The sequence below is a fragment of the Pongo pygmaeus genome, chromosome 5, assembly GCF_028885625.2.
Source record: "Pongo pygmaeus isolate AG05252 chromosome 5, NHGRI_mPonPyg2-v2.0_pri, whole genome shotgun sequence".
Lineage (NCBI taxonomy): Eukaryota > Metazoa > Chordata > Mammalia > Primates > Hominidae > Pongo > Pongo pygmaeus.
Genome location: NC_072378.2, coordinates 84,238,788 through 84,266,165, shown reverse-complemented (window position 1 = coordinate 84,266,165; position 27,378 = coordinate 84,238,788). Strand labels below are relative to the sequence as shown.

Genomic DNA, 27,378 nt, shown 5'->3' with positions numbered 1-27,378 from the left:
GCAACAGAAGGACAATAAGGATGAGCAAAGAATGCCCATCCTGTTCAAGTTAAACTAAAGGATTCTGCCTCCTTTCCCTACCAAAGGCAGTACCCCCTCAGACCCAAGGCCCAACAAGGACTGAAAAAGTTTGTTAAGGACCTAAAAGCCAAGGCCTAGTAAAACCATGCAATAGCCCCTGCAATACTCCAATTTTAGGAGTACAGAAACCCAACAGACAATGGAGGTTAGTGCAGGATCTCAGGATTATCAGTGAGGCCGTTGTCCCTCTATACCTAGCTGTACCTAACCCTTATGCTCTGCTTTCCCAAATAACAGAGGAAGCAGAGTGGTTTACAGTCCTGGACCTTCAGGATGCCTTTTTATGCAACCCTGTACATGCTGACTCTCAATTCTTGTTTGCCTTTGAAGATCCTTCGAACCCAACGTCTCAACTCACTTGGACTGTTTTACCTCAAGGGTTCAGGGATAGCCCCCATCTATTTGGCCAGGTATTAGCCCAAGACTTGAGCCAGCTCTCATACTTGGACACTCATGTCCTTCAGTATGTGGATGACTTACTTCTAGCCACCCATTCAGAAACCTTGTGCCATCAAGCCACTCAAGCGCTTTTAAACTTCCTCACCACTTATGGCTACAAGTTTTCCAAACAAAAGGCCCAGCTCTGCTTACATAAATACTTACAGCTAAAACTATCCAAAGGCACCAGGGCCCTCAGTGAGGAATGTATCCAGTCTACCCTGGCTTATCCTCATCCCAAAACCCTGAAGCAATTAAGGGTGTTCCTTGGCATAACAGGCTTCTGCCAAATATGTATTCTCAGGTATGGAAAAATAGCCAGGCCATTATATACACTAATTAAGGAAACTCAGAAAGCTGATACCCATTTAGTAGAATGGACACCTGAAGCAGAAGTGGCTTTCAGGCCTTAATGAAGGCCCAAACCCAAGCTCCAATGTTAAGCTTGCCAACGGGGCAAGACTTTTCTTTATATGTCACAGAAAAAAACAGGAATAACTCTAGGAGTCCTTATACAGGTCCGAGGAACCATCTTGCAACCCATGGCATACCTTAGTAAGGAAATTGATGTAGTGGCAAAAGGTTGGCCTTATTGTTTATGGGTAGTGGCAGCAGTAGCAGTCTTAGTATCTGAAGCAGTTAAGGTAATACAGGGAAGGGATCTTATCATGTGGACATGTCATGATGTGAACAGCATACTCACTGCTAAAGGAGACTTGTGGCTGTCAGACAACCATTTGCTTAAATTTCAGTCTGTATTACTTGAAGGGTCAGTGCTGTGACTGTACACTTGTGCAATTCTTAATCCAGCGGCATTTCTTCCAGATAATGAAGAAAAGATAGAACATAACTGTCAACAAGTAAATGCGCAAACCTATGCTGCTCAAGGGGACTTTCTAGAGGTTCCCTTGACTGATCCCAAACTCAGCTTGTATACTGATGGAAGCTCCTTTGTAGAAAAAGGACTTTGAAAGGTGGGGAATGCAGTGGTCAGTGATAATGAAATACTTGAAAGTAATCCCCTCACTCCATGAACTAGCGCTCAGCTGGCAGAACTAATAGCCCTCACTCGGGCACTAGAATTAGGAGAAGAGAAAAGGGTAAATATATATACAGACTCTTAAGTATGCTTACCTAGTCCTCCATGCCCACACAGCAATATGGAGAGAAAGGGAATTCCTAACTTCTGAGGGAACACCTATCAAACATCAGGAAGCCATTAGGAGATTATTACTGGCTGTACAGGAACCTAAAGAGGTGGCAGTCTTATACTACTGGGGTCATCAGAAAGGAAAATAGAAGGGAACCACCAAGCAGATATTGAAGCCAAAAGAGCTGCAAGTTGGGACCCTCCATTCAAAATGCTTATAGAAGGACGCCTAGTATGAGATAACCTCCTCCAGGAAACCAAGCCCCAGTACTCAGCAGAAGAAATAGAATGGGGACTCTCACAAGGACATAGTTTCCTCCCCTCAGGATGGCTAGCCACCAAAGAAGGAAAAATATTTTTGTCTGCAGCTAACCAGTGGAAATTTCTTAAAACCCTTCACCAGACCTTTCACTTAGGCATTGATAGCACCCATCAGATGGCCAAATCATTATTTACTGGACCAGGCCTTTTCAAAACTATCAAGAAGATAGGGCCTGTGAAGCATGCCAAAGAAATAATCCCCTGCTTTATCGCCAAGCTCCTTCAGGAGAAGAAAGAACAGGCCATTACCCAGGAGAAGACTGACAACTAGATTTTACCCACATGCCCAAATCTCAGGGATTTCAGTATCTACTAGTCTGGGCAGATACTTTCACTGGTTGGGTGGAGGCTTTTCCTTGTAGGACAGAAAAGGCCCAAGAGGTAATAAAGCCACTAATGAAATAATTCCCAGATTTGGACTTCCCCCAGGCTTACAGAGTGACAATGGCCCCGCTTTCAAGGCTGCAGTAACCCAGGGAGTATCCCAGGTGTTAGGCATACAATATCACTTACATTGTGCCTGGAGGCCACAATCCTCAGGAAAAGTCAAGAAAATGAATGAAACACTCAAACAACATCTAAAAAAGCTAACCCAAGAAACCCACATTGCATGGCCTGCTCTGTTGTTGCCTATAGCCTTACTAAGAATCTGTAACTCTCCCCAAAAAGCAGGACTTAGCCCATACAAGATGCTTTATGGATGGCCCTTCCTAACCAATGACCTTGTGCTTGACTGAGAGATGGCCAACTTAGTTGCAGACATCACCTCCTTAGCCAACTATCAACAAGTTCTTAAAACATCACGGGGAATCTGTCCCTGAGAGGAGGGAAAGGAACTATTCCACCCTAGTGACATGGTATTAGTCAAGTCCGTTCCCTCTAATTCCCCATCCCTAGATACATCCTGGGAAGGACACTACCCAGTCATTTTTATCTACCCCAACTGCAGTTAAAGTGGCTGGAGTGAAGTTTTGCATACATCACACTCGAGTCAAACCCTGGATACTGCCAAAGGAACCCAAAAATCCAGGAGACAATGCTAACTATTTCTGTGAACCTCTAGAGGATCTGTGCCTGCTCTTCAAGTGACAGCTGTGAGGAAAGTAACTAGAATCATAGATCCCCATGGCCCTCCCTTGCCATATTTTTCTTTTTACTGTTCTCTTATCCCCTTTCATACTCACTGCACCTCCTCCATGCCACTGCACTACCAGTAGCTCCCCTTACCAAGAGCTTCTATGGAGAATGTGGCTTCCCGGAAATATTGATGCCCCATCATATAGGAGTTTTTCTAAAGCAAACTCCACCACTTTCACTGCCCACACCCATATGCCCCTGCACTTCAGGCCATACATTTCAATCCCTGTATCTTTAATCTCCTTGTTAAGTTTGTCTCTTCCAGAATCAAAGCTGTAAAACTACAAATGATTCTTCAATTGGAGCCCCAGATGCAGTCCATAACTAAGATCTACTGCGGACCCCTGGACAGGCCTGCTAGCCCATGCTCCAATGTTGATGACATCAAAGGCACCCCTCCCAAGGAAATCTCAACTGCACAACCCCTACTATACCCCAATTCAGCAAGAAGCAGTTAGAGCGGTTGTCAGCCAACCTCCCCAACAACACTTGGGTTTCCCTGTTGAGAGGGGGAACTGAGAGACAGGACTAGCTGGATTTCCTAGGCCAACTAAGAATTCCTAAGCCTAGCTTGGGAAGGTGACTGCTCCCACCTTTAAACACAGGGCTTGTAACTCAGCTCACACCTGACCAGTCAGGTAGTAAAGATGGCTCTCTAAAATACAAATTAGGCTAAAAGCAGGAAGTAAAGAAATAGTCAAATCATATATCACCTGAGAGCACAGAGAGAGGGTCAATGATTGGGATACAAACCCAGGTATTCGAGCAGGGAGTAGCAATCCCCTTTGGGTCCCCTCCGATTGTGTGGAGCTCTGTTTTCACTCTGTTAAATCTTGCAACTGCACACTCTTCTGATCCATGTTTGTTCTGGCTCCAGCTGAGCTTTTGCTCACCGTCCACCACTGCTGTTCACCTCCATTGCAGACCCACCATTGACTTCCACCCCTCTTGATCTGGCAGGGTGTCTGCTGCATTTCTGATCCAGTGAGGCACCCACTGATGCTCCCATTTGGGCTAGAGTCTCGCCATTGTTCCTGCATGGCTAAGTGCCTGGGTTCATCCTAATCCAGCTAAACGCTAGTCGCTGGGTTCCATGGTTCTCTTCTGTGACCCATGGCTTATAATACAGCTATAACATTCACCACATGGCCCAAGGTTCCATTCCTTGGAATCTGTGAGGCCAAGAACCCCAGGTCAGAGAATAAAAGGCTTGCTACCCCATCTTGGGAGTGGCCCGCCATCATCTTAGGAGCTCTAAGAACAAAGACCCACCAAGTAACAGCACCACTGCACTCCAGCCTGGGCAACAGAGCAAGACTCTGTCTCAAAAAAAAAAAAAAAAATTACATAGCCTCAGACCTTTGAAATATGGCACATTATAAATTATTTAAAATATTTTACAGAATATTTATGGAAAGTCTATCTGATTGAAAGTTAGATAGAAATGAAAGTCATGTGGTATCTGATCTCAGTTTACTTGCTTCATGTTCCACCTCCATTTTGCCACTCAAACTCATCAAGGCTTTTCTTCCCTAAGAAAACAGTGGCTTTGCAGATACAGTATCTTTGAGGTATTGTCATGAACTTAAACCTGCTATTCATATTCTTGACTAAGCTGAGTGAGAGAGATACCTCCAGTAGAGGTTAGGCAGCTTTTCTTCATGATCTGTGGACACTTGGCAGAAGTGCTGATGACAGTTGCAAGAACATGATGCACAGCAGTATTCTTTACAGAGTTTAATCTGTGTCATCAAATCCCCAGAAACCATGATTAATAGCAGCACTTTAGTTTGTTCTCAAGTTGTATATTTGACAGTGGTGAACTTTGATCTACAGTCCCACTTTACAGAATCATTTTGACAAAAACATTTTGTATAATCCTTTCATCTCATTAAGCACCCCCCCCCAAAAAATCACATACGGGACATTTAATGCCATTGCTGTAAGCTGTGTGTTTAGTATACCATTTAGGTACTTTTAAAAATGTTTGAAACTCAATTTATTTATTATATTTGCATGCCAAATTGTCCTATCCAAAAACATGGACCTCAGATCATGTAGACATAAATGAATGAATGAATAAAATTTTTTCTTCTATCACCTTCTACTGGATTACTAAAGGATAGAGAGGTGAGTTGTGATCAGACATTGAGTAGTCAGCATCATACAAGGCAATCTTACCACCCAGAAGTGGCCAGTGAAGGATTTCTCAAGGTCAGATTTAATGAGGAACATGGAATGGAAAATTAACCCTATGGGGAATAAAGAGTCCATGATTTAGTCTCAAATAAAATTATTTTTCTTTCATGTAGTTAGCTGGGTTAAATTAGTATTTTTTCATTATTTCCCCCTCTATTCTTCACCCTATACATTCTGGGTATAGAGAATACTCTTTCTATTCTTTTTATAATTCTCTTTCTGGAGCATCATTGCCCAATAGAAATAGAAGATGAGCCACATATGCCATTTAAAATTTTCTACTGGCCACATTAAAAGAAAAAACAGTAAAATTAATTTTAATAATTGATTTAACCCAATGTATCTTAAATATTATTATTTAAACATGTAAGTAATATAAAACTTAATTCTGTAAGATTTTACTGTTTTTGTACTTAGTCTTTGAGCTCCAGTTTCTATTTTACACTAACAGTAAGTGAATTTTCACTTTTTACATTGCTTTTGGTTTAAAATTTAAACTTAATTAAGATTGAGCAAAATTTAAAAACTCTAGTTCTGCAGCTACATTAGCCACACTTCAAGTGCTCAGTAGCCATGTGTCTGGTGGCTACCATACTGGACAGAGTTCCGAAGCATCAGTCAGAGAAATAGCTCTATGACTGGGGAACGTAATGTTATTCTGTTGAATACTTTAGCAAATGTAGTCTTACCTAGGAATTACTGGAAAAATGAGAAGTAGGAGCATTAGTATATTTGGTACCTGTGTGTACTTTGTACTTGGTAGTGAAACAGTATCTTTTGTTTAAAAAGTAAGGACTGAAAAGAGAAGCACATAGAGATGGAACGAAGGATCATTGGAAAGCGCTTTAAAAGTGGTAGCCACTATTGTGAGCTTGTTAGCCTTAGATTAACAATATGAATGTAAGATCTTTGAAGTCACAGAATAGGACTGATAAATAATAGGTATTTAGTAAGTGCTACTATCCTTTACTTCTTTCCTTATATTCATTGTAGTAGCCATATAGTACTTCATCAGTCAAAGGAAAAAATCGAGTCTTTCTTTATAGATGGTTAATGGTTGTGACTCAGGATATGTTCTCATATAAAGACAACCTTTAGAGGATTGTTGGAGAAAAGAGGAATTGCTTTCATACTCCATGGAAATGATTATTGGTTAATAATAAGCAGTAAATACACCAGGTGTATTAGTGTTACAAATATTTTGGAAAGAAAGTGCAGTGGAAATTGGGTATCGGATTTATTTGCCACTTTAATAGAAGTGTTAGGGGGGCAGGTGGTGTGGAAGCAAGTGAAATTGCTCAAAAAAATGTGCACTGGCCAGTGGAGTATCTCTGAGCATGGCTGGTCCCCTGCTGCTTTGTCCCTGGAGAGCAGAGCTTTCATCTCAGCCTGAGTCTTCTCAGGATGGCCTGTCTGTGGTTTCTCCCTCTGCCACATGGTTTTAGATGCAATCCAGGATTTCCAGGAAGGCACTATGCCAAGGTTTCTAAGCTGGAAGACAAGATAGCAACTTTTGATGGAAATATGTCTGGTCTGTGTGATGCAGTGATTTAATTAATTATGTTCAAAGTACTAAACTACCATCAGCTGTAATAGTTACAGGAACTGAGGCTCCATGAAGAACATTGAAGTAATGGAAATCCAATAAAAAGTAACACTGAGTTGGCTTAGATAAGGGGAAAAAGGGAGATATCAAAGAGGAGGCTGGACTTCTTGTCTGTGTAGTTGACTCATTATAAACTTCAAGAAAAATCTGCTGGGCCCCAACATCATCTTTCATCCTGAAGTGAAAATAGGTTGTATAGGAAAGATTATCACTGTGGCTTCTAGAGACTATGATCTGTTTCTGCTGTTACTGAGTTTATAAAAAGAAAAAAAAATGCTTTTCCCAAAGTGATCATTTATGGGACCTCCACATTGGGATGATTCTGTTAGTTCTTGAAGCACTTGAATCTAAAATGTCCTACCAGGATGAGTGTCACTTTTGGAGATTGCATTAAATACAATATCTCATGAAAATTATATCATATTTAAGTTATTTTGAAATTCCTTTTGCTGCTGGCATATTTGGGTAGGCATTTGCAAATGCCATTAAGCATCTATGACTAGAAATGAGGAAAGAGAAAGAACTGAGTTTTCTCATTCTCCTTCTTACTGGTTTAGGTCATTTCTTTTCCCATATCCCTCTCTACGTATGATCTGAGGTTGTGAGTTGACTAAGGCCTTGACTAAGGGCTCTGACACATGTGCCACTATGGGCTTTGGGGGAAGGGATGGGGGCAGGAGACAGAGAGAGTTTTAAAGGATCAAATACTTAATAATGGTTTGTATGTGCCAAGTAAAATTCTAAAAATATCTTATATATTAACACATTTGCTCCTAACAACAAGCCTCTGTAATATATGCTATTATTATCACCCCATCTTATAGACCTGAACACTGAGTAATAAAGAGAGATTAAATAATGTGACCAAAGTCACTCAGCCTGTAAGTGTCAAAGTCAAGATTTGCACCCTGTCCCACCTCCTGTGCTATGTTATGGAACTTAAGGGTTTCCAAAGCACCTTATAAATGTTTTCCAAACCATCTTGGTAGTAGAAGCTCATGAAACTGGTGGGCTACAAGGCTGGGATTCAGTCCCAGGTGCTCTCTGTCCAGGATCCTCTCTACTATATGTCACACACATGGTAGGTTCACGATAATATTTGTTAAATAAATGAATATTCTAGAGAGGACAGGGAAAAAGTACTTTTAAACACTGTGATGTTGTGATACTGAGAATCATACCGGGGTACTGGGAATGGATATTCTTAATTCTCAGTTGTAGAACTTAATTTCCTCACCCCCTCACCATGCATACACACACACACACACACGCACACACAGATGTACACACACATACACATCCTATTTTATTTCCAACTGGCATATTATCCAAAACCAACTAACTGATCAGTGTCAACTTCTTGCACAAATGCATCCTTTGAGACTTTCTTGCTGAGAAAGAATAAGAGTAAATTTTAAGAATTAGTGCAAGATATTTCTTATTTTATACCCTTTGCGGGGATTGCCTGCCCAGACCCTAGCACAAACCTACAGAGCTAGCAGAGTAGACAGAGAATGACTGCCCAAGAATGTCCCTCAGGGTCCCCAGCTGAGTGAGGCCCTTCACAGTGACCGAGGACAAAACATGTGAGGCAAAACACATGAGCTCTTGAACACAGCCTGTTTCTTTCCCCGCAGCTCTGTAAAATCAAAGTTGGAGGCACCACAGGAGCTCTTTTAAAATGTCCTGGCCAGCTTGCTGCAGCCCAGATGTTGTTCCAGTCATTTCGCTGCAAGCTCCAGTAATCGCATGACTTGAGCTGCTCCTCTGCAGACCCGCCAGCCTCCATTGGTGCTGCTCGTGTAGATGTTACAGATGCCACAACTCATTTCTTTGAAGTCAGTGTGTTTTTTAAAAAAACACCACTTTCAACAGATTTGGCCCAACTTCTCATTATATAAGCTGATCTTCTGGAACATCTGTCACTGTTGTGGCTTCGGCCTCCATCCTCTACTGAAGTATAATAAATTGACATTAATAAATAATGAAGCAGTGTTGAGTTTAACATACATATTATGAGGCATTGAGGCTAAAATGGCAGACTTTCATCTTTCAGAAAGACCGAAAGCATAGATCAAGCAAACAAAGGAAACACAGCTATGTTCCAGATGACAACCTCCAACTATTGCTGGCTTAAAAAAATTATAATGTACCTCACATAATTGACTGTCTCTTAGTAATACAAATTGACACAAGGTTAATGGGAATGGCTGGGGCTTCATAGCTGGAGACATATTAACACAGCATAATTTCCATTCTATACCCTCTTGGTTCCCATTTCTCCAAATGCCCTCTTCTGTCCAGAGAAAGTATTTTCTTAGCAGAAATAACCATTGTAATTCAGTCTTATGTTGACCTCCACCATAAAGAATAATGTCATAGTGGTATTATGCACTTAGGTAACACCAACCTGTCTCATTGCATGGTGTGATCTCATTGGCTACAGTCTCATTGTTACTGTCAATGTTTAGTTGCTCATTATTCTTCTGTGGGGTCATATTGCATACCTGCTATGTGAGTACCTTTAGGCATGTGCTAGTGAATGCCCTTTGTGAAAACAGAAAAAGAAGCAGAATCTGGTTACTCTCTAGTGTGGAGTTCAATGCTTTTGAAATTCATATATTTCCATTTATTCATGGCCAAAGATAACCTAAAATCAAGGCTAACACATGTAGTAAAAAAAATAGCAAATGGGCTGTGGTTCAATCCTTTGTTCTTTGGCACACACACACACGCACATACACACAAGTTTGCATACTCTTAACCTGTACTTGTGTGCCCAGCCTCCGCCTGTCTTTTGTATCATAAAAGCTCTCTGAAGCCAAGGACAGCATCTGGCTGATTTAGCCTGTATAGCTCCAAGTTTGTGTCATGCAGTGGATGCTTAGTAAATATTTAATGACAAAGGAAACACTGCTGTAAGTGAGGGTGACTATTATTATTATTTAGCAATGAATGAATGGAAGGAGAGAGATTAATTGCCTGATACCAACACAGCAAGTCAGTTGCAAAGTATACTTTGGAAGGCTGAGTTCTTGGACTGTGCCTGGGCTTTTTCAGATTTGGGCATAGAACACTTTGTTGTTGGCTTAGACGCTTGCTAAAATTAAAGCAAGAACACAGACCTCTGGGAGTTTACATTTTAAAAGCAAAGATAGTGTGGAAGCCAAAACTAAGAGTATCAAAAAGTGAGAAGACCAGCTGAAATCAGCAGACACTGGTAACATAGAGGAAGAAGGATAGGAAGTTTCTCTGTTGGTGCAAAGCCCAGAAGTGACTTCTCCTTGGTTCCTTTAAGGGATACTTGCACCATAGGCCAATATGGTTATCATAAAACTTCATTTTATTTTACAGCCAACAGTTCAGCATTATGTACCAGTCACAGTTCTTAGACATAAAGAATGTGACTCACTGCAGGCTTACAGGCTAGATCACAAAGATAATTAATTACTCCTGTGCATACTCACTTCTAGACTTGACCTATCTTAAATTGACATACTTGCATGTCGATAGTGCAAGTATAGCAAGTATACGTATCATAATTGCATTTGTTTTCAATTTTAATTCAAATTCTCATGTAGAGACTTTTTTTCATTTTTAAATTGAATTATACTTTTTTTCCTTTTTTTTATCATACTTTAAGTTTTAGGGTACATGTGCACAACGTGCAGGTTAGTTACATATCTATACATGTGCCATGTTGGTGTGCTGCACCAATTAACTTGTTATTTAACATTAGGTATATCTCCTAATGCTATCCCTCCTCACTCCCCTCACCCCACAATAGGTCCCGGTGTGTGATGTTCCCCTTCCTATGTCCATGTGTTCTCATTGTTCAATTCTCACCTATGAGTGAGAACATGCAGTGTTTGGTTTTTTGTCCTTGCGATAGTTTGCTGAGAATGATGGTTTCCAGCTTCATCCATGTCCCTACAAAGGACATGAACTCATCATTTTTATGGCTGCATAGTATTCCATGGTGTATATGTGCCACATTTTCTTAATCCAGTCTATCATTGTTGGACATTTGGGTTGGTTCCAAGTCTTTGCTATTGTGAATAGTGCCACAATGAACATACGTGTGCACATGTCTTTATAGCAGCATGATTTATAATCCTTTGGGTATATACCCTATAATGGGATTGCTGGGTCAAATGGTGTTTCTAGTTCTAGATCCCTGAGGAATCGCCACACTGACTTCCACAATGGTTGAACTAGTTTACAGTCCCACCAACAGTGTAAAAGTGTTCCTATTTCTCCACATCCTCTCCAGCACCTGTTGTTTCCTGACTTTTTAATGATCTGCATTCTAACTGGTGTGAGATGGTATCTCACTGTGGTTTTGATTTGCATTTCTCTGATGGCCAGTGATGATGAGCATTTTTTCATCTGTCTTTTGGCTGCATAAAGGTCTTCTTTTGAGAAGTGTCTGTTCATATCCTTTGCCTACTTTTTGATGGGGTTGTTTGTTTTTTCCTTGTAAATTTGAGTTCATTGTAGATTCTGGATATTAGTCCTTTTTCAGATGAGCAGATTGCAAAAATTTTCTCCCATTCTGTAGGTTGCCTGTTCACTCTGATGGTAGTTTCTTTTGATGTGCAGAAGCTCTTTAGTTTAATTAGATCCTATTTGTCAATTTTGGCTTTTGTTGCCATCGCTTTTGGTGTTTTAGACATGAAGTCCTTGCCCATGCCTATGTCCTGAATGGTATTGCCTAGCTTTTCTTCTAGGGTTTTTATGGTCTTAGGTCTAACATTTAAGTCTTTAATCCATCTTGAATTAATTTTTGTATAAAGTGTAAGGAAGGGATCCAGTTTCAGCTTTCTACATATGGCTAGCCAGTTTTCCCAGCACCATTTATTAAATAGGAAATCCTTTCCCCATTTCTTGTTTTTGTCAGGTTTGTCAAAGATCAGATAGTTGTAGATATGCGGCATTATTTCTGAGGGCTCTGTTCTGTTCCCTTGGTCTATATTTCTGTTTTAGTACCAGTATCATGTTGTTTTGATTACTGTAGCCTTGTAGTATATAGTTTGAAGTCAGGTAGCATGATGCCTCCAGCTTTGTTCTTTTGGCTTAGGATTGACTTGGCAATGCAGGCTCTTTTGGTTCCATATGAAATTTAAAGTAGTTTTTTCCAATTCTGTGAAGAAAGTCATTGGCAGCTTGATGGGGATGGCATTGAATCTATAAATTACCTTGGGCACTATGGCCATTTTCACGATATTGATTCTTCCTACCCAGGAGCATGAAATGTTCTTCCATTTGTTTGTATCCTCTTTTATTTCGTTGAGCAGTGGCTTGTAGTTCTCCTTGAAGAGGTCCTTCACGTCCCTTGTAAGTTGGATTCCTAGGTATTTTATTCTCTTTGAAGCAATTGTGAATGGGAGTTCACTCATGATTTGGCTCTCTGTTTGTCTGTTATTGGTGTATAAGAATGCTTGTGATTTTTGCACATTGATTTTGTATCCTGAGACTTTGCTGAATTTGCCTATCAGTTTAAGGAGATTTTGGGCTGAGATGATGGGGTTTTCTAGATATACAATCATGTCATCTGCAAACAGGGACAACTTGACTTCCTGTTTTCCTAATTGAATAGCCTTTATTTCCTTCTCCTGCCTGATTGCCCTGGCCAGAACTTCCAACACTATGTTGAATAGGAGTGGTGAGAGAGAGCATCACCGTCTTGTGCCAGTTTTCAAAGGGAATGCTTCCAGTTTTTGCCCATTCAGTATGATATTGGCTGTGGGTTTGTCATAGGTAACTCTTATTATTTTGAGATACGTCCCATCAATACCTAATTTATTGAGAGTTTTTAGCATGAAGGGTTGTTGAATTTTATTGAAGGCCTTTTCTGCATCTATTGAGATAATCATTTGGTTTTTGTCTTTGGTTCTGTTTATATGCTGGATTACATTTATTGGTTTTCATATGTTGAACCAGGCTTGCATCCCAGAGATGAAGCCTACTTGATCATGGTGGATAAGCTTTTTGATGTGCTGCTGGATTCGGTTTGCCGGTATTTTATTGAGGATTTTTTCATCAATGTTCATCAGGGATATTGGTCGAAAACTTCTCTTTTTTTGTTGTTTCTTTGCCAGGTTTTGGTATCAGGATGATGCTGGCCTCATAAAATGAGTTAGAGAGGATTCCCTCTTTTTCTATTGATTGGAATAGTTTCAGAAGGAATGGTACCAGCTCCTCCTTGTACCTCTGGTAGGATTCGGTTGTGAATCCATCTGGTCCTGGACTTTTTTTGGTTGGTAAGCTATTAATTATTTCCTCAATTTCAGAGCCTGTTATTGGTCTATTCAGAGATTCAACTTCTTCCTGGTTTAGTTTTGGGAGGGTGTATTTGTCAAGTAATTTATCCATTTCTTCTAGATTTTCTAGTTTATTTGCATAGAGGTGTTTATAGTATTCTCTGATGGTAGTTTGTATTTCTGTGGGATTGGTGGTGATATCCCCTTTATCATTTTTTATTGTGTCTACTTAATTCTTCTCTCTTTTCTTCTTTATTAGTCTGGCTAGCGGTCTATCAATTTTGTGGATCTTTTCAAAAAACCAGCTCCTGGATTCATTGATTTTTTGAAGGGTTTTTTGTGTCTCTATCTCCTTCAGTTCTGCTCTGATCTTAGTTATTTCTTGCCTTCTGCTAGCTTTTGAATGTGTTTGCTCTTGTTTCTCTATTCGTCTAATTGTGATATTAGGGTGTCAATTTTAGATCTTTCCTGCTGTCTCTTGTGGGCATTTAGTGCTATAAATTTCCCTCTACACAGTGCTTTAAATGTGTCCCAGAGATTCTGGTACATTGTGTCTTCATTCTCATTGGTTTCAAAGAACATCTTTGTTTCTGCCTTCATTTTGTTATGTACCCAGTAGTCATTCCAGAGCAAGTTCAGTTCCCATGTAGTTGTGTGGTTTTGAGTGAGTTTCTTAATCCTGAGTTCTAGTTTGATTTCACTGTGGTCTGAGAGACTGTTATGATTTCCATTCTTTTGCATTTGCTGAGGAGTGTTTTACTTCCAATAACATGGTTAATTTTAGAATAAATGCAATGAGGTGCTGAGAAGAATGTATATTCTGTTGATTTGGGGTGGTGAGTTCTGTAGATGTCTATTAGGTCCGCTTGGTGCAGAGCTGAGTTCAATTCCTGGATATCCTTGTTAACTTTCTGTCTCGTTGATCTGTCTAATGTTGACAGTGGGGTGTTAAAGTCTCCCATTATTATTGTGTGGGAGTCTAAGTCTCTTTGTAGGTCTCTAAGGACTTGCTTTATGAATCTGGGTGCTCCTGTATTGGGTGCATATATATTTAGGATATTTAGCTCTTCTTGTTGAATTGATCCCTTTGCCATTACGTAATGGCCTTCTTTGTCTTTTTCGATCTTTGTTAGTTTAAAGTCTCTTTTATCAGAGACTAGGATTGCAACCCCTGCCTTTTTTTGTTTTCCATTTGCTTGGTAGATCTTGCTCCATCCCTTTATTTTGAGCCTATGTGTGTCTCTGCACATGAGATGGGTTTCCTGAATACAGCACACTGATGGGTCTTGACTCTTTATCCAATTTGCCAGTCTGTGTGTTTTAATTGGAGCATTTAGACTATTTACATTTAAGGTTAATATTGTTATGTGTGAATTTGATCCTGTCATTTTGATGTTAGCTGGTTATTTTGCTCGTTAGTTGATGCAGTTTCTTCATAGCCTCGATGGTCTTTACAATTTGGCATGTTTTTGCAGTGGCTAGTACCATTTGTTCCTTTCCGTGTTTAGTGCTTCCTTCAGGAGCTCTTTTAGGGCAGGCCTGGTGGTGACAAAATCTCTCAGCATTTGCTTGTCTTTAAAGTATTTTATTTCTCCTTCACTTATGAAGCTTAGTTTGGCTGGATATGAAATTCTGGGTTGAAAATTCTTTTCTTTCAGAATGTTGAATATTGGCCCCCACTCTCTTCTGGCTTGTAGAGTTTCTGCCGAGAGATCAGCTGTTAGTCTGATGGTCTTCCCTTTGTGGATAACTCGACCTTTCTCTCTGGCTGCTCTTAACATTTTTTTCCTTCATTTCAACTTTGGTGAATCTGACAATTATGTGTCTTGGAGTTGCTCTTCTCAAGGAGTATCTCTGTGGCATTCTCTGTATTTCCTGAATCTGAATGTTGGCCTGCCATGCTAGATTGGGGAAGTTCTCCTGGATAACATCCCTCAGAGTGTTTTCCATCTTGATTCCATTCTCCCCATGACTTTCAGGTACACCAATCAGACGTAGATTTGGTCTTTTCACATAGTCCCATATTTCTTGGAGGCTTTGTTCATTTCTTTTTATTCTTTTTTCTCTAAACTTCTCTTCTCCCTTCATTTCATTCATTTGATCTTCCATCACTGATACTATTTCTTCCAGTTGATTGAATTGGCTACTGAGGCTTGTGCATTCATCACATAGTTCTTGTGCCATGGTTTTCAGCTCCATCAGGTCCCTGAAGGACTTCTCTGCATTGGTTATTCTAGTTAGCCATTTGTCTAATTTTTTTTCAAGGTTTTTATCTTCTTTGCCATGGGTTCGAACTTCCTCCTTTAGCTCGGAGTAGTTTGATCATCTGAAGCCTTCTTCTCTCAATTCATCAAAGTCATTCTCCATCCAGCTTTGTTCCATTGCTGGTGAGGAGCTGTGTTCCTTTGGAGGAGGAGAGGTGCTCTGATTTTTAGAGTTTCCAGTTTTTCTGCTCTGTTTTTTCCCCATCTTTGAGGTTTTATCTACCTTTGGTCTTTGATGATGGTGACATACAGATGGGGTTTTGGTGTGGATGTCCTTTCTGTTTGTCAGTTTTCCTTCTAGCAGTCAGGACCCTCAGCTGCAGGTCTGTTGGAGTTTACTGGAGGTCCACTCCAGACCCTGTTTGCCTGGGTATCAGCAGTGGTGGCTGCAGAACAGCAGATATTAGTGAGCAGCAAATGTTGCTGCCTGATCATTCCTCTGGAAGTTTTGTGTCAGAGGAGTACCCAGCCGTGTGCGGTGTCACTCTGCCCCTACTGGGGGGTTCCTGTCAGTGAGGCTACTCGGGGGTCAGGGACCCACTTGAGGAGGCAGTCTGTCCATTCTCAGATCTCCAGCTGCATGCTGGGAGAACCACTACTCTCTTCAAAGCTGTCAGACAAGACATTTAAGTCTGCAGAGGATTCTGCTGCCTTTTGTTTGGCTATGCCCTGTTCCCAGAGATGGGGTCTACAGAGGCAGGCAGGCAGGCCTCCTTGAGCTGCGGTGGGCTCCATCCAGTTCGAGCTTCGAGGCTGCTTTGTTTACCTACTCAAACCTCAGCAATGGTGGGCGCCCCTCCCTCAGCCTCGCTGCCACCTTGCAGTTTGATCTCAGACTGCTGTGCTAGCAATGAGTGAGGCTCCATGGGCATAGGACCTTCTGAGCCAGACATGGGATATAATCTTCTGGTGTGCTGTTTGCTAAGACTGTTGGAAAAGCACAGTATTAGGGTGGGAGTGACCCAATTTTTCAGGTGCTGTCTGTCACCCCTTTCTTTGACTAGAAAAGGGAATTCCCTGACCCCTTGCACTTCCCAGGTGAGGCGATGCCTTGTCCTGCTTCAGCTCTCACTCGATGTGCTGCACCCACTGTCCTGCATCCACTTTCTGACACTCCCCAGTGAGATGAACCCGGTACCTCAGTTGGAAATGCACAAATCACCTGTCTTCTGCGTCACTCATGTTTGGAGCTATAGACTGGAGCTGTTCCTATTCGGCCATCTTGGCTCCACCTTTTTTCTTTTTTTTTTTTGTTGACAGAGTCTCACATTATTGCCTAGGCTGCAGTGTGGTGACACAATCTTGGGTCACTGCAACCTCCACCTCCAATGTTCAAGCAATTCTGCCTCAGCCTCCCTAGTAGCTGGGATTACATGTGCCCACCATCATGCCTGGGTAATTTTTGTATTATTATTTTTTTTTTTAGTAGAGATGGGGCTTCACCATGTTGGCCAGGCTGGTCTTGAACTACTGAGTTCAGGTGATCTGACCACCTCAGCCTCCCAAAGTGTTGGGATTGCAGGCGTGAGCCACCGTGTCTGGCCAAGAGACTGATTTATTTTAATCACAATCCATTCCCTTCAGGCTATGAGGCTGGGTAAATATTTATGTAATTTTTGCTTGATTCAGCACAGAAATATCAGCCACCTTAATGTGTCTGTGCTCAAGCTGTTTGCTAAAATATCGGATAATTTTGGTATTTATTATTATCCCAGGACTAAGATCTTTTAATTCAAAAGAACAGTTGAGTTGTCAGTGTTATAATAACTGATTCGTTATATCACATTCTGTTTGTTAGAAATTCAAGACTTGGTCTCAGAACTCAGAAATTAGAGCAAAAGAATTATAAAAGTATTTATATATGGATGTAATAATTTGGGATATTTTGTATCCCATCTGCCTAGAGTTGACTTTTTATAACAAAAGCCTGTGTAAATTCATAGGCTACTATGTAGAGCTTCGCCCTGCAGAGCAGATGTATTTGTATAATTTCTGTTACCAAAATATCTTGTAACCTCCTTCCACTACTGGCTTTCGGCTTTTGGGTACACATTGAAGGTTGTTTACTCAATAACCATTCTTCCTTTCTTCCTTACTATCAAAACCTCAGTTTTCTTTGGGGAATTATTTGTTCCCAGAGTTCCTTGCAGCCATTTGTAACTACATGAACACTTCAGGCCAATAAGATATAAATTGGTGTGTTTTAGGGATTTGTTGAAAAATGTTTGCTTTTCTAGTACAGAGTCTACCTTTTACTTCTTATTCCTCTCCTGTTTTATTCTTCTCACTTAAATTATAAATATAATTCCAGAAGTGGAAGAGCTATTTTGTGAGCATTCAAATCAAGGCATAGTAAATATAAGTTTAAAATTGAAGCTTTGAGTCAGGTGGCAGAGGGCCTTGTATATGAGGCTATTAACTCAGAACTTTTCCAGTGGGCCAGGCAGAGCCACTGAGAGGTTTTGAGCATAAAACTGGCAAGAGTACAGTGAAGTGCAGGGTCAGTAATAGGGAAAGAAGATTCTTTACAGAATTGGAGATGGGAGGCACGGACATGAGGAAGCTGGACTTTAATTAAAAGACTCTAAAATAGGATCCTCACTCATATTACAATTTACTTCTGAATCAGTAACTCAGTAACCAAAGTTTGTTCGAGGTCAGCATGATGTAAAATTAAGTGATAAAAAATGTGCAATGCACGTATGTTTATTGCGGCATTATTCACAATAGCAAAGACTTGGAACCAACCCAAATGTCCAACAATGATAGACTGGATTAAGAAAATGTGGCACATATACACCATGGAATACTATGCAGCCATAAAAAATGATGAGTTCACATCCTTTGTAGGGACATGGATGAAATTGGAAATCATCATTCTCAGTAAACTATCGCAAGAACAAAAAACCAAACACCGCATATTCTCACTCATAGGTGGGAATTGAACAATGAGAACACATGGACACAGGAAGGGGAACATCACACTTTGGGGACTGTTGTGGGGTGGGGGGAGGGGGGAGGGATAGCATTGGGAGATATACCTAATGCTAGATGACGAGTTGGTGGGTGCAGCGCACCAGCATGGCACATGTATACATATGTAACTTACCTGCACGTTGCGCACATGTACCATAGAGCCTAAAGTATAATAATAATAATAATAAAAAGAAAAAAAAATGTGCAATGTGTATTTTAGGTAGATAAACAATTTAGCTAAATAGCCAGTATATATGAATGTCCTATTCTTCTTTTCCACTTTCCCTGTTCCCCACCATTCCCCTCCCTACTTCCTCCTCCCTCACTTCTTTCTCTCTCTTTTTCCACCATCCCTATTTGTAGCTTTATTCTAATCCAGGAATGATAGACTTTGGGGGAAATTTAGAGATTTCAGTGTGTGTGTGTGTGTTTGTGTGTGTGTGTGTGTTTTAGCCATCTAGCTAGGGTAAAATCAATGGAAAGGGTACATTGAAGATCAACTCACCAATCCATGGGTAATAGTGATTTATGTTAAAGAATTCATCAGCTTCAACTTGCAGTTCCCAAATCCCTCTTTGTTAGATGTGCGGTATTAGGAGCCTCATTGTTACAGAGAATCATAACATCATGACCACACAGTGGCAAAGGTGTGGCAAGCTAACTGGTTCTATTTGGTCCAGAGTAAGTTTTTAAATTAAAATAGCCTAGATGTGCATAAATTAACCTGAACAGTACTTCCTGCTCTCATCCTTTTTTTTTCCAGATTAAGGAGTATCACTGCTGTTTATTTGTTTGTTTGTTTACTTTGTGCCTGCTGCATATTTGAAAGGCATTCAGCTCCTTCATGGTGAGTATTTAGTTTATTGCTATTTGGGAGGTAGGCTTGGAAAGTGAGAATGTTGGTGTTGCCCTTTCTGTAGACAGTCAGAAACAAACAAACCAAGAAAATCTATAGGCTCCTAACAGATGGGTTTTAAAAAGTAGGTCATATTTTGAGCCCACCAACTTTGATGACATCCCTATAACAGAAACTGGATTCCTAAGTGTCAGGACAATATAAATGAGGTTCTAAAATGGCCTCTGGATCTGTTATAGCTTCCAAGTACAGCTGGGAAAAAAACTGTAGAGGGAAGTCTCTAAGGATTTGAGAAAGTAAAAACCACTCCGGGAAGCCCTGAATTCATTGCTCTGTCTCGCTTTTTCACTGATAGAAGATATTGGGATTGATTCAGTCCTGGGAATTAAAGAATTCAGATGATGTGGAGATTTTGGGGGAAAAAAAGGGGGTATGTGAGTGTGTGTGTGTGTGTGTGTGTGTGTGTGTGTGGCAAGGGAAGAATCAATTTTCCTTCTTTTCAATAAGAAAATTAAAGCATATGGAGGCTAAAGCCCAACTATGCTGCTGCTTCACTTTAAGATAATCTGTGTTTGGCACCTGAAAGGCTAGAAGGGCAAGATGTGAAATCTGTGAGGAAGAAAGAGACCCCATCTTCCACCTGGTCTAAGATGTGTATACCAGGGGCACTTTAGGTAATAGAATTATGTACAGATCAAGTTAAAGAGCATGAAGCTCAGAGGAAGAGGGTTATAGGTTTATGAGAACTCACAGGACTAAGATAAAGTGCCCTTGTGTATTTTCCACTCTGGAGAGGGGAAATAAAATACCTTCTTAGATCCAAATATCTGTGGTTTCTCAGGCTTCATGCCTCATTGCTGAGTGAGAACAATTGGAAGCCAGGAGATACATTTATACATCAACACGATTTTGCCTCCAATGGAATGAAGGATGAAATGGCCTCCCCAGATTACCCCTTGTTGATTGCTTGGCATCCCAAATGCTAGTCCACCAGAAATGTTTCCCAAGCTTAACTCCCCCAAATACTGTTGAACTAGAGATACTTTTTCATTACTTTTTGTCTTGTCTAAAGACTGCTTGCTCTTCCTCTCTCCCTCATGATCTGTGTCTGAGATCCAAAAACATTTCTTCTTTTATGTCTTCCTCATTTTGACTATAAATTTTGGCCAAGACAGAAATTCTGCAACACAGGCTGTTACAAGGCATTTTTCACACTTGTTGCCTATGTGCTGATTTTTGTGCTATTATTTTTCAAAATTGATTATTCAATAAAGTAAGTCCACACTTATGAATATGTGTTGTCAACCATAGCCTTCCCTTTCCAATCAACCTGATGGATATCAAGTATTTTATACTGGTTGAGGATAGAAGGGGACAAGACAATATAATGAAAGCAATTACAGTGATTGTATTTAGTCAAATGCAAATTTAGTACATGTATGTATATATACATATATATACACACATATGTATATATATATACATATATATACACACATATGTATATTTACATACACACCATACCTCAATGGTATTTGAATACACTGAAAATGTTCCTACCTCTACCCTGACTTTCTCTTTCCTTTCACACAAAACTATTGTGAGGCAGAGCTTTATCCAGAATGCGGAAGCTATTGTCCAATTGAGTGGAAATAGAGCCATTCATCTTGAAAATCTTGAAGCACATCTGCAATTATGTTAATTGCTGTTGCACTATGAACAATGAAACTACTACTTATGCCAAAAAAAAGTTAACAAGAGGAGGTTAGCAACAAACGCACATGCCCAGCATATAGACAGCTCCTGGGCAGACTCAAACCATAGCACATGTCTTATGACTTTATGAAGAGAAATAATTTAAACTAAGGGTGTGAAGTTTGGATGCTCCAACTCATTTCCCATTGGGGTAAACAAGGTGCTATTTACCATGCAATCAGACGGGACTTATTCTAAAATACCTCTGTGGGAAGAATTAACAATACATAAGATATGTGATTTCACCCTGACTTTCAACAGGAGATATTGACTTTGTCTTTAACTTCCTACAGATTCTCCAAGCTTTTCTATTCTAGAAGTAAAGAAGCCCCTAGAAGAGAAGGAAAATTGAGGAAAGTTGATAGTCCACAGAACTTTAATTCTCCTGAGCTTTGACTTTCTTACCTACCTGGAATATCGTGCTTTTCAGCTGACATTCTGAAATAGTTCTTTTGGTTCTATAGGCACATAAAAAATCATTTGGTTATTTTATGGCCTCTTATTAGAAGAACTTTGTGCCAAATTTGCAAGTCCAGGTCCTTATACATTTCAGCTGTGAAACCTTGGGCAGTTTCATAACTCCTCTAAGCCTCAGTTTCCTTATCTGTAAAAAGAGGATAATAATAATACCTGCTTCACAGAGATTTTGTAAGGTCAAATCATCTCATAAATGTAAAGCACTTATAATGGTGCCTGGCACATAATCAGCACTTACATAGCTTATATAGCACAGCATCACCACGTTAAGTATACACACTGAGCAGTGGGATTTCTATTAAAAAGTTTGGGGTGGCATTAGACATAAAAAATGACAATGAAGTTCCCCAGGCTATTTGGTAGAGTTAGGGGGCAAAGTTGCCATTATATCAAGTGTACAGTATATAGTACAGTAACTATTGTATTTAAAATCCTTGTTTCTTCATTATAAAAGGGTTATTCATTTGCACTCAATTTTTATTTGGGCCTTTAAAATATGGAGTGCACTTAAAATACTATCTAGGATAGTTTATATCCTAAAGATAATTATTAAACAAGGAAAGTGAAGATAAGACACACTGTTAGCAATCTTTCTTGCGTGTCCCATCCTATGGTCATATTTTCTTGGGGTCCAGCAGGAATATTATAGAATAAAAATGCACAGAACAATCTGACAGGCAGCTCCTTTACCACCCCTCATCCTTTCCCACTGACTCTATTTGGGAATCCCCAGGAAAGATGACATGCCCATGAGATCTCAGCAGATCTGTCTCACTACTTTACTTACTAGTCTGCTCCCTACTATATACCATCAAAATGGAAAACTAATGAATTCAAAAAACTTTTGGCTACTGCATCCTACATGGATTTGAATCTGCATATTCTGTCATTTTTGCTAACATTAGCACACAGTCTAAGATTGCTCTAGTTTTTATTTCAAAATTGATTGGACCACCTTACTTATTTTTGTAATAGGATCAATGATAATGAAATTTAGTCTCTTTTGCTCAATGATTTGGACATTTCAATCTAGAAAGGATTACAAACTTTTTAAAGAAATACACCAGACGTCATCATTAGCCATGCTTGTTAAGATGTTGACATCAAATGTAGGATCTTTGTAGAATCAGAAATGTAAATCTATCACTTTTGGATGCAATAGGCAATATTTGTAGGGCCCTATTTATTATGTTCAACTTTTAATAGCTTTTAATAGAACGTGTAAATTGTTTCATTAAGTAGATCAATAGAATCAGCATGAATAAAGACTGATATTCAATTCAATAAATATTTATTGAAGTATATTGTGGGAAAATTACAGCCTCTGCTCTCTTCCCTCAAAAAAAGCATTTGTTTAAGAAAACTGAGTGATAAAAGAATTAAGGAAGATCTGGCAAAACAAGTGAAATCTGATAAATCCTAGGTTTCAGAATCCATTTTGATCTCTTTTAGGAGTTTGACAAGTCATCCTTAGATTCATCTCACCAAGTCCCAGTAGGTGGAAAATTCGATGTATTTTTATAATATATAATTAGGTGGAATGTGATTCCAGAGAGGGCAAACTGAATGAAGTAGAAACCACATTTTTTTCCTTGAGTGCTCTCTTTTGTAAAAACTGTGAGCTATGCAATCATGGTTTTAGATTTCATGATCATCATTTTTGCAACAGACGAAAGAGTTTTATACATAAGCAATTATCCAATATTAACAGATGCACCCAATTTAAAAAAACCATAAACAGTTATGTACAAAACATATACCTACTTGCTTACAAAGGCAGAAGCTAGCATACTTTACTTAGACTGAAATGTAGTAATATTATTCTGGTTGCTCTTCATCCATTACTTTAATCATATTAAGTGAATAATAAATATGAGGCATTCTACTGTCTACTAGGGATAAAGGTAAGTGGTTACTACCTCCAAGAAATCGACAGTTTAGTAATCTAGGATACAAGTACAGAAATAAAAGTTTGGAGAGGCTATATAAAAACACATGTAGGATCTAGTGGGATCACAAAGGAATAAGTGATAATTAGGTTAAAAACAATTTTGTTGAAAATAAATCAAACTAGTTTGATTCTTGTCATCATTTATCATTTCACAATGCATATATATACATATAAACATCAAGTTGTGCAACTTAAATATATACAATTTCTATTTGTCAATTATATCTCAATAAACCTGGAAAAAAGTCTTGTTACATAAAAAAATCAAGTGGATATTCAGTGAAATAATAAATTGATCAGAAATAAACATTCCCGATTATTGCTTTTTAATATAATGTGGGTAGTTTTGTTGCACATGAAAACAATATCAAAAATCTGTTATTAGTATTTACGCATTTTTTTTTTTACTATTTCCAAGAATTAGAAATAATTTAAAAAAAAGAAGAAGAAATTACCTAGGAGCAAGGAGGGAGTCAGTCTTACATCCAATTGGGGTAAGTAGGGGCATAAGTAGGACATGGTCATCAGAGGCCTCTTAGAAATGATGTTTAAGTTGAATTTTAAAAGACAGCTGAGCACCCTTATGTTTGGTTCAGGGCAGCCAGTAGCCTCAAGTGGGGTTGGGCTGAGCATGGGTGGCTGCGATCAAGGCTGCAGAGGTGAGGGAATGGGGCCAGAACAATAGGAGAGCTGGAGCAGCTGGGTGTCAGAGCAGTAGGGGGTGTACCAGATCCTGCAGGTAGGCTGAAGGGATGAATTCTGATAACTTTGAGGCTGTGTTAGTATAGAAACACTGTTATGAAGATAGTAAGCACTGGAAATATTAGTGAGAGGAAGTTGAACCTGGGTCTTTGGTTAAACTCTTTTGGAAGACTGAAGTAGATCTGGGTTATAAGTGCCCACTGATCACCAGCAGGGGCAGAAGAAAACTTTCTCTGGAGGAATGTGTCCCCAAGTTAAGGCTGTAGGACTTTCACAGAAAAATATCAAGCCATGAGTTCATATACAGAAATTACTAAATACACTAGAAAGTAGGCCATGTGAGGGACAGTCAATAGAAAGAATAAACAATACATTTGAACTTCTATGAACTGCTAAGTTTGAAACATTTAACAAAATAAAGGATGCAATTTAAAGATGAACAAACAACAAAAGACAAGCAAATATGGTAATTAAAAAAAGCTGAACTTCTAGAAATAAACAATTGTAAGTGTTGTAATTCAAAACAACTTAATGGATGTGTAAAAATAACAGATTAAACAAAATTAAAGAAAGTTCGTGAGCTGAAAAAATAATCTGAAAAATCTATCTAGAATGTTGCAGAGATGATGAAATGAAATGTGATATCAACGTTGAAAGATATAGAAGATAAAAACAGAAGGTCTTACATATGTTCAATAAGAGTTTGAAAAAAGAGATTTGAGAGAATGGAGGAGAGGCAAAATATAACAAAGTAGCAAGTATTAATTTTCCAAAACTGATAAAAATTATGACAACACGTTTTCAAAGAGCACAACACAGCTCCAGCAGGATAAAGAAAAAGAAGTCCATCTTAAAAGCATCACAATACATTTTCAGAATATTAAGACAAGGAGAAAATACAGAAAGTAGCCAGAGAGAAAGGGTAGATCACCTACACAGGAACAACAATTATAATGACAGCAGTGTTCTCCACAGAGAAAAATAGAAGCCAGAATAATGTTTTTAAAATGCTGATAGATAACTGTCAACCTGTACTCCTGTTCTCTTCCTCCCACTAAAAACAAAACACAAAAACATCTTTGAAGAATGAAGGCAAAATACAGTCTTTTACAGATACAAGATAATTTACAGAAATTCAAGGGAATTTATTACCAAAGAATCCACTCTACAGGAAGTCATGAAGCTACATTTCAAGAAAAAGGAGACTGATCTCAGAAGGATGGTCTAGATACAAAAACAGTGAGAATGTAAATGATAAACAGAAATGTAAACACTGTGTAAAGTAAAATAACACCATATATTTTATGGTGTTACAAAATACATAGAGCTAAAATATTGGACAAGTACTTTATAATTTCAGTGGAGGAAAACTAGTTATTTTAAGGTCTGTATCATTCACAAGGGGTTCAAGACATTTTTAAATTTTAGACTTTGTTAAGTTAAATATGCACAGTACAATTTCAAACAGAACCATTAAAAAATAGAAATAGAGCCAGTAGTGAGCTGGTAAATGTATAACAATTGGCTCTCTGAAGACAAAGCCCTAATTTGTGGCATTTGCCAATTTCCATGGTGTAAATACTCCCACCATGAATGATTTCAAGCTACCAACATGAAGTCACTGAACTTCATATTGAGCAAAGGAACAGAAGTGAAAGGAAAGGAATTGGAAAGGATACCTAGAAAGACATACCAATGAGATCAAAGGAAAACTAAGAGAGTGTTGTATTCTGAAAGCTAAGTTAATAAAGTGTTTCAAGGAGGGAGGGAGTGATCATATTAACGGAGAATATTAGTACTTACTAAATATCCATGTTTATTTTATTGATATGAACCTCCTTATGTTAGGTTGGTGTTGTGTGACTAGATTCTGGCTAATGGGGTGGATATCATAGTCCTTCCTGACCTTAATTAATTAGAAGGAACCAAGGGCCAACCTACTGAAATAGAAGATTCCCTCGAGGCTATCAAAGTCATATAAGACTCCAACAGACATCTTATGATGTCTACTGTGTCCTGGGCACAGTGCTACTCCCAAGGAATAAAACAGTGAGTAAAACAGGAATTTTGAAATGATTATGTAGCAGTTATACTCTTGTTTCAAGTGTTTTCAAGTCACAAGACCATGTAGCTCAGTTCTAAAAACAACTACTTTAACAGTGGCATATTCCCAAAGGAGCATTCTTTATGGGTACCAGAGTATAGCAATACATGTATGTCATTTCTCTTATTCCTTCTGTACATCAAGCAAACATAGCCCTAGGCACTGAAACATAGCCCCAGGCTTCTCTGGAAACTAATTTCTTCAGTGTTGAAGGCCATTGATCTCTACTGCTTTTTTGTTTTGCTATAGTCAGTCACATTGTACTTCAGTGCTGGCAGTGTGGCTAGGTCCTGTATCAGGTGAGATAAAAACACGAATACACTTGCACATTAATACATGAACATAAATGTACACAAAATTTCAATGGCCTCAAGTCACATAAAAATAGATTCATATTCATTAGTGTAGTGTACGAGGTCTGGAATGGACCCACCCAGAGTGTAGGCTTATCAGAATGGTGTCTGTATAGATTACCAAATTCCACATGAGTAGAGCTAGAGGAAATCTGAGAGATCATTTAATCCAGTCTTTATCAAACATTTTTCTAGACACAATACATAGAACTATATTTTAAGACACACACATGCACACACAAAAACAGAAACACACACACACACCTAATTGAAACAAAAGTCTCAGGAAAGAATATACCATGCAGAAGAGGACTCCAGTCTGCTGGCTGGGTCAGAGCCCAGCTGAGGCAGGCAGGGGATATGATATAAGGAAGAACCAGCACCCCTTTCTCCTCAGGCACCCCTACACCCACACTAGGTCTCTCCTGATGAATTGAGGTGGACAGTGACCTCACAATGCACTTAAAGGGCAGGACAACTGACAACATCCTATACAATGGACTGTGGAGCTGTGTCTGGGTGGCACTGTCTACAGCTTGTACCACCTTGGCTGGGTTTTCTTCTAGAAGAAGTGAGATCAAGAAGCCTGGTAGACCTGGGGAAGTTGTAAAAACATCAATGAATGCTGGCTTCTGTGAACACCAATAAAAAAATAAATGAAGCAGTGTGATATTTTCTATCCTGTCCTGTCCTAAGCTATCTTATCCTATGTTCCATCCCATCCCATCCCATCCCATCCCATCCC

The 27,378-nt window shown here is 39.3% G+C and overlaps 1 long non-coding RNA gene across 3 annotated transcripts; it reads right to left on the bottom strand.

Moving 5' to 3' along the window:
* Positions 1-6,540: 6,540 nt before the first annotated feature.
* Positions 6,541-27,077, bottom strand: LOC129038971 (uncharacterized). 3 transcript variants are annotated; one of them, XR_008503268.2, is made up of 5 exons: positions 26,932-27,077; positions 21,456-21,650; positions 8,420-8,885; positions 7,891-8,051; positions 6,546-6,817 (listed from the first exon to the last, which is right to left on the bottom strand). It is a non-coding gene; the product is annotated as an uncharacterized LOC129038971 (long non-coding RNA). The 3 variants fall into 3 exon arrangements; XR_008503266.2 differs by having other exon boundaries at positions 6,547-6,817; positions 8,424-8,885; XR_008503267.2 differs by lacking the exon at positions 7,891-8,051 and having other exon boundaries at positions 6,541-6,817; positions 8,424-8,885.
* Positions 27,078-27,378: the final 301 nt, after the last annotated feature.